Raw genomic sequence first — 8,843 nt, forward strand, 5'->3', positions numbered from 1 at the left:
CTTAAGGGGACACTGACATATGAGATCATGGCTGCTCATTTGCCATACAGTATCGCTGTTTGCCACCAGAACATCCCTGATTACACAGGACGATATGTGCCAATACTTTATGCCCCATAAACGATGGATCGCACAACAAATGAGTGTCTGCTCCACTATTAGAAAACCAATGAACAAGAACGGCGTTCATGGAAGGACAACGCTGTCCTAGAAAAACATTGTCATCCACCTCACATTTGGCTAAGGCCACTTGGACATTCCACACTGCTTCTTGGAAAATGTGCAATGGATAGGCGAGACAAAAAGTGGAACTTTTTAGCACAAATGCCCAATGCTATGTTTGGAGAAGAAAAGAGAAAAAAATAAAAATAAAAAATGATTACTGCGTACCAACCCCAAAACCAAATTCTACTGTAGCATGGTGGAGGGAACGTCATGGGGAAGGGGGCCCAGGAGCCAGATCAGCAGATCACATCTTTAGCTACAGTACAAGTCACAAACATATGAAAACACTTTGCAACATAAACAATGAAAAGTCCAAACTATTCACTATTAAAGGGCATCACAGACAATGGGGGCATATCGCTAAGATATGCCCCCATTGTCTAATAGACCTACAACGAGAACGGAGCTGGGAGTTGTGGCTGGAGGACCCCGGGTCTCCCAGGGTCTAGCCACCACCAAGCGCTGCTTCCATACAGCGCATGCGCGGGCCCCCACTCCCATTCATTTCTATGGAGACGACGGAAATAGTTTGCTTGCTCGGCTATTTTCAGTGGCCCCATAGAAATTAATCGAGGGCGGCTGCGCATGCGGAGTGCGCCCCCAACAACTTTCCCCACTCCGTTCTTCGTGTAGGTGCGGGTCCCAGAGATGGATCGCTAGGATATGCCTCCATTGTCTGTGATGGCAAAACCCCTTTAAATAGTAACAGACAATACCTGCCACAGCAAGAATACACCTAGCAGCTTAACATGATAGGTAAAGAAGGATGCATTGCCCATCCCAGACCAAAACCTCAAATGGAATGTGCATTGTATGCATACCTCTAACATGACGTTATTAGGAAGCAAAAAAATCCTAAAAGCAATCACACACCTACACCCAAATTCACACCTGACTGTATAAACTACACAAGGATCTTTAACAGACGCTTGGGAGACTCTTAATATAGGCTTCACCAAGGGCTAGAGACCCATTATTACATAACCTAAGGTAGAGGGAGTGACAATGGCTCGTAAGCATATTTGCCAGCTGACTCAGGAGATTAGGGTGTGCAGTACAGGTATCGGGAGAGTCGCCAACTCTGCTGGAAGTCCAGCAAATACTGGCAAGATAGTGATACCACAATAGGAGTCTTTTGGGCAGCGCAATGAATCTGAGCTAGGCCGGACTCCCATGTCCATGTTCTGGCCATATTATATTTTGTATTAGGGTCCATTCACACATCTGTAGTGTATTGCGGATCCGCAATACACCCAGCCGGAACACCCATAGAACTGCCTATTCTTGTCTTCAATTGCGGACAAGAATAGGACATGTTCTATTTTTTCCCGGAGCCGCAGACCGGAAGATCGGGGGCGCGCTCCGGAAATGCGGATGCAGACAGCACACGAGAAAGTTTTCCGCACGGGTGCAATGCGTGACGTGAAGCACTCCGTAGTGGAGTTGTTGCGATACCAAATTTTTTTATTCGGTTTCGATACCATGAAAAAGTATTGCAATACTCGATACCACGCGAAAAAAATAAACCAAAAAAGCCACGTGCACTGCGCCACCAATGATAATTACCCCTTAATACAGGGGGCGAGTACTGGCAGATCAGCGGCAGTTAACCCCTCAGGTGCCGCACCTGAGGGGTTAACTGCCGCTGATAGCAGCTTCTTGTCAGGGGCAGGGTGCCGGCTATGCGATTCTGCTGCCGGCACCCACCTCCTGTATTATGCGTTAAAGTCTACTTTTCCTGGGTCCAGACTTTAAGTATTAGGCTACACAGAGCGGCGCCCAGGGAGCTCCCAGCACTTACTATAAGTCCTGGGCGCCGCTCCGTTCGCCCGCAGTGCCCCATTACTGTCTCCTTTCCTGCTCCATATGCCAATTACTATCAGAGCTGTAGCGCTGTCCAATCGCAGCGCAGCGCAGGGAGAAGGAACGCCCACTAGAGAAGCTGATGTCTCCTCCCCATTGCTCCGATAGTAATTAGCATATGGAGCAGGAGAGGAGACAGTAATGGGGCACAGCGGGCGAACGGAGCGGCGCCCAGGAATAATAGTAAGTGCTGGGACATCTCTGGGCGCCGCTCTGTGTAGGAAAAGTCGCATCATTGGTGGCGCAGTGCGCCCGCCCCTCCTCCGCTCATTGGTGGCAGCGGCAACACAGGGGGGAGGGAGACACTGCTTCCTTCTCCCCTGTGCTGTTGAGAGAACATGAGCGTTAAGGGAAATCCCGGTATCGTAGCGATACCGGGACAAAAGTGTCGATTGGGTATCGAAATTTCGATACCCGCAACAACCCTACTCCGTAGGGCTTCCGGTGTTCCGTTCCGTGACTCCGTTTCGCATCTCCGGAATTGCAGACCCATTCAAGCGGCAGTGGATTGCCGACCCGCCGTTTGCAGGCCGCAATACTGCCGCGGCCACATGCATGAAGCCATATTCTGCGTTTTTTCACGCAGCCCTGGCCCCATAGAAGTAAATGGGGCTTCAGTAAAAAACACATTGCATCCGCAAGCAAGTCCGGATGCATTGTGTTTTTCACTGATGGTTGCTAAGAGATGTTCATAAACCTTCCGTTTTTTATCACGCGTGTGAAAAACGTATCAAAACGCATTGCACCCGCACGGAAAAGAATGACTGAACTTGCTTGCAAAATGGTGCGAGTTTCACTGAACGCATCCGGAGCCAATCCGGATAGTTTGTGTGAAAGAGGCCTTAGTGCATAGGATTGGGATTTCATTATTTCTCGTCATGTCTGGCTATAAGCACATCATGTACATGACTGACCGATTTCTAACTTCTGCTGCTACTACTACTAAAATGAATCTGACATGCAAAATATCGTGTGATCGGCAAGGCCCTATTGTGGCGATCAGCACTTGTATGCAGTTTTTATTTTCAGGGGTCAGCATAGTAATGACTGGCCTCAGCGAGCACACTGAACTGAACGTTATGAAGGACCTAACTGTGGATTTGCCACAGAATGCATTGCACAAGGGGAAATGATCTGCGAAAACCAGCAGCATAAGGCCCCCTTCACACAGGCGAGTATTCTGCGCGGGTGCAATGCGTGAGGTAAACGCATTGCACCCGCACTGAATCTGTACCAATTCATTTCTATGGGGCTGTGTACATATGCAATGTTTTTCACGCATCACTTGTGTGTTGCGTGAAAATGGCAGCATGTTCTATATTCAGCGTTTTTTACTCAACGCAGGCCCCATAGAAATGAATGGGGCTGCGTGAAAATCGCATAGCATCCGCAAGCAAGTGCGGATGAGATGCGATTTTCATGCATGGTTGCTAGGAGAAGATGTTAGTAAATTTATAAAAGTCAATTTACTGTATTATTTTCCCTCATAAGGCTACTTTCACACTAGCGTTCGGGCGGATCCGTTCTGAACGGATCCGCTCATAATAATGCAGACGGAGGCTCCGTTCAGAACGGATCCGTCTGCATTATATTAGCAAAAAAAAGCTAAGTGTGAAAATAGCCTGGGACGGATCCGTCCAGACTTTCAATGTAAAGTCAATGGGGGACGGATCCGCTTGAAGATTGAGCCACATTGTGGCATCTTCAAACGGATCCGTCCCCATTGACTTACATTGAAAGTCTGGACGGATCCGCACGGATCCGCACGCCTCCGAACGGCCAGGCGGACACCCGAACGCGGCAAGCAGCGTGAAGCTGTCCGCCTGTCCGTGCGGAGGCGAGCGGAGCGGAGGCTGAACGCCGCCAGACTGATGCAGTCTGAGCGGATCCGCCTCCATTCAGACTGCATCAGGGCTGGACGGCTGCGTTCGGGTCCGCTCGTGAGCTCCTTCAAACGGAGCTCACGAACGGAAACCCGAACGCTAGTGTGAAAGTAGCCTAACATGGTTATAAGGGAAAATAATAGCATTCTGAATACAGAATGCTTACTAAAATGTGACTTGAGGGGTTAAAAAAATAAATAATTAACTCACCTCGTCTTCTTTCAGGACCTGCAAAAGGCCTCTTTCACACGAGCGAGTTTTCCGTGAACGCATAGCAACCGCACTGAATCCTGACCCATTCATTTCAATAGGTCTGTGTACACGAGCGTTTTTTTTTTTCTTCACGCATCAGTTCTGTGTTGCAGTTTTTCACGCAGTCCTGGCCCCATAGAAGTGAATGGAGCTTCAGTGAAAAACACATTGCATCCGGAAGCAAGTGCGGGTGCGATGCGTTTTCCACTGATGGTTGCTAAGAGATGTTGTTTGTAAACCTTCCGTTTTTTATCACGCGCGTGAAAAATGTATCAAAACGCATTGTACCCGCGCGGAAAAAACTGAACTGAAAGCAAGCGACAGTATTTGTAAAAGACCCCCAATGTTTCATCAGAAAATGACCTATTGTTTAAATCATGTTTTTATGTTAAATGCTTGATGATGTTAATTTTCTATGTTAACATCTATATTAAAAAACAAAACATAAAATCCTGCAGTTTTCGCACAGGCCACTAGGCCTAATAACAGGTAACTTCACTACAGTTATCTGCTTATCATTACAGGCAGGAGTACAATGACAGATATCACCTCTATATAGATAACACAAGGTCCAACAATCACAATAGGTGACATCACAGCTTATCTACTCCATCCTGACCTCTGCACAGGTCACACAGAATGCCTAGAAAACTCTCCCATGGAAGTCAATGAGGTTCACTCCTGTCCATTGTGTCCATGGCCCATGGTGGCTGCTGTAAAGAATATAGGATAGGCCATCAATAACAGACCAGTGAGGGTCCACCTCTCACAGCCCTCACTATTCAGCTGTTTGAAGGCGTCACAGCGGGAACGACACGTCCATCAGTCACATGGCCGTTCTGCAGCTCAGTCCTATTCAAGTGAATATGATTAGGCTGCAATACCATACACAGCCACTATGCAATCTGAGGCACTGTGCTTAGTAGGCTATTAAGAGGCGGCAGTGGGTTTGCCTGGAGTCAAACCCCCCCCCCTATCAATCTGATACTGATGGATAGATCATTAATATAAAGTTCCGTTACTAAGACAAGATGGAACATAGTCCTGACCACCAGCCGGCCGGGAAACAGTGGAGCGCTCAGGGGCTCGCTGTCTCAGCTTCCATTGCAGTGCACGAGATCTACGGAAACAGCGTAGCACAGCAAACTATACCGTTTCCCAACTTTAAAACAGCATAGCTTGCTGTGCAATGGGAGCTACTGAATAGTGAAGTGTTTCCCCGCCACCTGGTGACTTAGGCTACTTTCACACTGGCGTTTTGGTTTCCGTTTCTGAGATCCATCTAGGGCTCTGACAAGCGGTCCAGTTTTGCCCTAATGCATTCTGAATGGAAAAGGATCCGCTCAGAAGGCATCAGTTTGCCTCCGTTCAGTCTCCATTCAGCTTTGGAGGCGGACACTGAAACGCAGCTTGAAGAGTTTTGGTGTCCATCTGATGAAACCAAGTCAAATGGATCTGTCCTGACACAATGTAAGTCAATGGGGACGGATCCGTTTTCACTGACACAATCTGGCACAATAGAAAACGGATCCGTCCTCCATTAACCTTCAATAGTGTTGAAGACGGATCCGTCTTGGCTATGTTAAAGATAATACAAACGGATCCGTTCTGAACGGATGCAGACGGTTGTATTATCTGAACTCAAGCGTTTGTGCAGAACCATGGCGGATCCGCACCAAACGCGAGTGTGAAAGTAGTAAAATAAAAATTGGCATTTTATTTATTTTTTTACATTAATAGGGCGGTCTATTTATAAGGTGGAGCAAACATGGCGAGATGTATGTGTGCATGTGTTTTTTACCACTTTTACAAAATAAAATTACTTTTTATGGAAAAAATTGTTTTTTAAATAAACTTTATTAACGTTTAAATATTTTTTTACCCTCACTAGGGCCATTGTTTTTATAATGCACAGATATGCCTTGTATACCAATGCATTATAACCCATCACTGTACCAGTGACAGGCAGTCTATTACTGCTGCACAGCCTAATAGACCTACAGCCATGGCAGTCTTGGGGGCCATTGGTATACCCCTTGCTGCCATGGCCAATGGTGGCAAAGGGAGCCCTGTCCCTCTAACTGTAGAGATGCTGTAGTTGATATTGACTGTTTGGTGATTAATAAGTTACTGTTTCCGTTTCTCAAAAAATGGATCGCATACGGAAACCATAAGGATATGTTTTGTGGAATAACGGAACGGAAGAGGACTTAGGGCACTTTCACACTTGCGTTAAACTTTTCCGGTATTGAGTTCCGTCCTAGGGTCTCAATACCGGAAAAAAACTGATCAGTTTTATCCTAATGCATTCTGAATGGAGAGCAATCCGTTCAGTATGAATCAAGATGCATCAGTTCAGTCATGCTGGGGTATTTTCTCCGTCCGAAATTCCGGAACACATGCCTGATCTGGCATTATTTTCTATTGACATGCATTAATGCCGGATCCAGCCCCAAGTATTCCGGAAAAACGGATCCGGTTTTGCGATCTGTGCATGTGCAGAGCTTTAAAAATGTCAAAAAGATAAATACCGGATCAGTTTTTCCGGATGACAACCAGAGAGACGGATCCGGTATTGCAATGCATTTGTGAGACAGATCCGCATCTACAAATGGTAACCGTTTGCATACAGATTGCCGGCAAGTGTGAAAGTACCCTTAAGGCTACATGCACACGACCGTGCCGTTTTTTTTGCGGTCCGCAAAAAACAGAAGCCCATTGTAGACTTGCATATTCTTGTCCGCAAAACGGACAAGAATAGGAAATGCTATATTTTTTTGTCGGGGCCTCGGAACGGAGCAACAGATGCGGACAGTGAAATCCGCCCCGAAAACTGACATGCCACAGATTGGAAAGGCAGGTCAGTTTCCACATGGAAGAAAAAAAAGCGTATATTAGATTTGCCTAGTCCCATACACTTTGCCGCTGCTGCGTTTCTGCGCCTGGTCTGCAACACGTGCCATGTGACCTACTTGTAGATTTCTTACAAAACTCTGTGGTTTGGGAACTTAGTTCTTTGCAGCAATCATTGACGTAACTGAAATGACCCCAGTGTGCGGTGATAAAGCTGCAGCAACCGGTTGTCACATTGGGGTTTGCTCTGCAGCCAGTTGACGGTCACATGAGCGCAGCGCTGATCTACACCACATTACACTGGATCAGCAGAGATGGATCCAGAGTAAACCTTTCACCACTGTCCTCTGATTGTCCTTTCCATTTGCTGCTTTGATCCTGGAGAAGTGATCCGCTCTCTCATCTGCTTCTGATGTAGACGCAATGAATGGTTTATGGCAAGGCTGGGGGCTCCCATCATCCTCTGCCTCCTGGGATGATGGGGGTGATCAGATCACTAGTGCACACCACAAAGTTCCCTTACATCCCACCTCTGGGCACTAGATGACAACGTGCCACCACCATATGTTACCCTGTGTAATCATGTGCAGATGTAGCAGTGCTGAGTGTGTCATTCAGTGCTATCGCTGTGCAATCAGCCTTACGTCAGCTCCATGTGTTCTCATTACAGACAATGCAGCCCTAGAAAGATTGCGAACTTCAGCTCTGCTACATCTGTACTCCAGATTCCTGCCTAAACTCCACCGTCATGATGACAATTCTCCCCTCCCCAACCCCATCAGCCTGACAATGAATCAATACTACTCCATGGGCTCGTGCAGTAGAAGGGCTGGCTATGGGCGCCCACTTACCGCCGTGTCCCCGCCGATGCTGTCACACCGTGCTCCCCGCAGCCGCTTCCCCCGGACACTTCTGCTGCCTCTTCCCTCACAATAACCTCCCGCAGCAGCTCCAAGGGGAGGAGAGGGAGTTCCCGGGCCCGCCCCCGCCACGGCCCCGCCCCCTCCGACCGGCGCGTTCCCATCAGCAGCAGAGACCTCAGTGTTTGTTGTGATGTCTGTAACTAATTTACCTCAGCCCCGGTCTAGAGAGCCGCCATGTGCGCAGCCTCCTATCACTGCCGTCACTACTACATTTCCATCATCCTTAGTAGCTCAGGTTTTACAGCAAATGCTGGGAATGAGTTCTTATCAGTATACTAAGCTGTAGACCCGAGCTATCTTTTGCATTCATTAAAGGGAGTCCGTCACCACATTTGAGCATATTAGACTGATCAAATAGCGTTATATGTGCCACCGAGAACTTAAAAACGGTACCTTTGTTGTATCTAATGGAGTTTTCTTTCAGCCAAAAATGAACTTTTAAGATTCTGTAAATGCGCCCTCTCAAGTGCCCAGAGCGGCGTCTCAATCGTCTGAGCCCCAGGCAGCACCTCCTCAACGGCTCATAGCCCCGCCCTCCGTGTGCCTTTGCCCGCCCGTTTACTCTCCTCCTCTCTCCTTTTACACTGCGCCCGCTAGGAATTTGACCGCGCAGCCGCAGTGGAAAAGGAGAGAGGAGGAGAGTAAATGGGCGGGCAAAGGCACACGGAGGGCGGGGTTATGAGCCGTTGAGGAGGTGCTGCCTGGGGCTCGGACGATTGAGACGCCGCTCTGGGCACTTGAGAGGGTGCATTTACAGAATCTTAAAAGTTCATTTTTGGCTGAAAGAAAACTCCATTAGATACAACAAAGGTACCGTTTTTAAGTTCTCGGTGGCACATATAAC

The 8,843-nt window shown here is 47.8% G+C and overlaps 1 protein-coding gene across 1 annotated transcript in view; it reads right to left on the minus strand.

Moving 5' to 3' along the window:
• The window catches only part of FAM107B (family with sequence similarity 107 member B), a 50,421-nt gene extending 42,368 nt beyond the window's left edge, over nucleotides 1–8,053 (minus strand). Inside the window, 1 exon segment of the mRNA XM_044280104.1 lies at nucleotides 7,928–8,053. The gene's annotated coding sequence lies outside the window, so the exon portion shown is untranslated.
• Nucleotides 8,054–8,843: the final 790 nt, after the last annotated feature.

The sequence above is a fragment of the Bufo gargarizans genome, chromosome 2 (assembly GCF_014858855.1).
Source record: "Bufo gargarizans isolate SCDJY-AF-19 chromosome 2, ASM1485885v1, whole genome shotgun sequence".
Classification (NCBI taxonomy): Eukaryota; Metazoa; Chordata; class Amphibia; order Anura; family Bufonidae; genus Bufo; species Bufo gargarizans.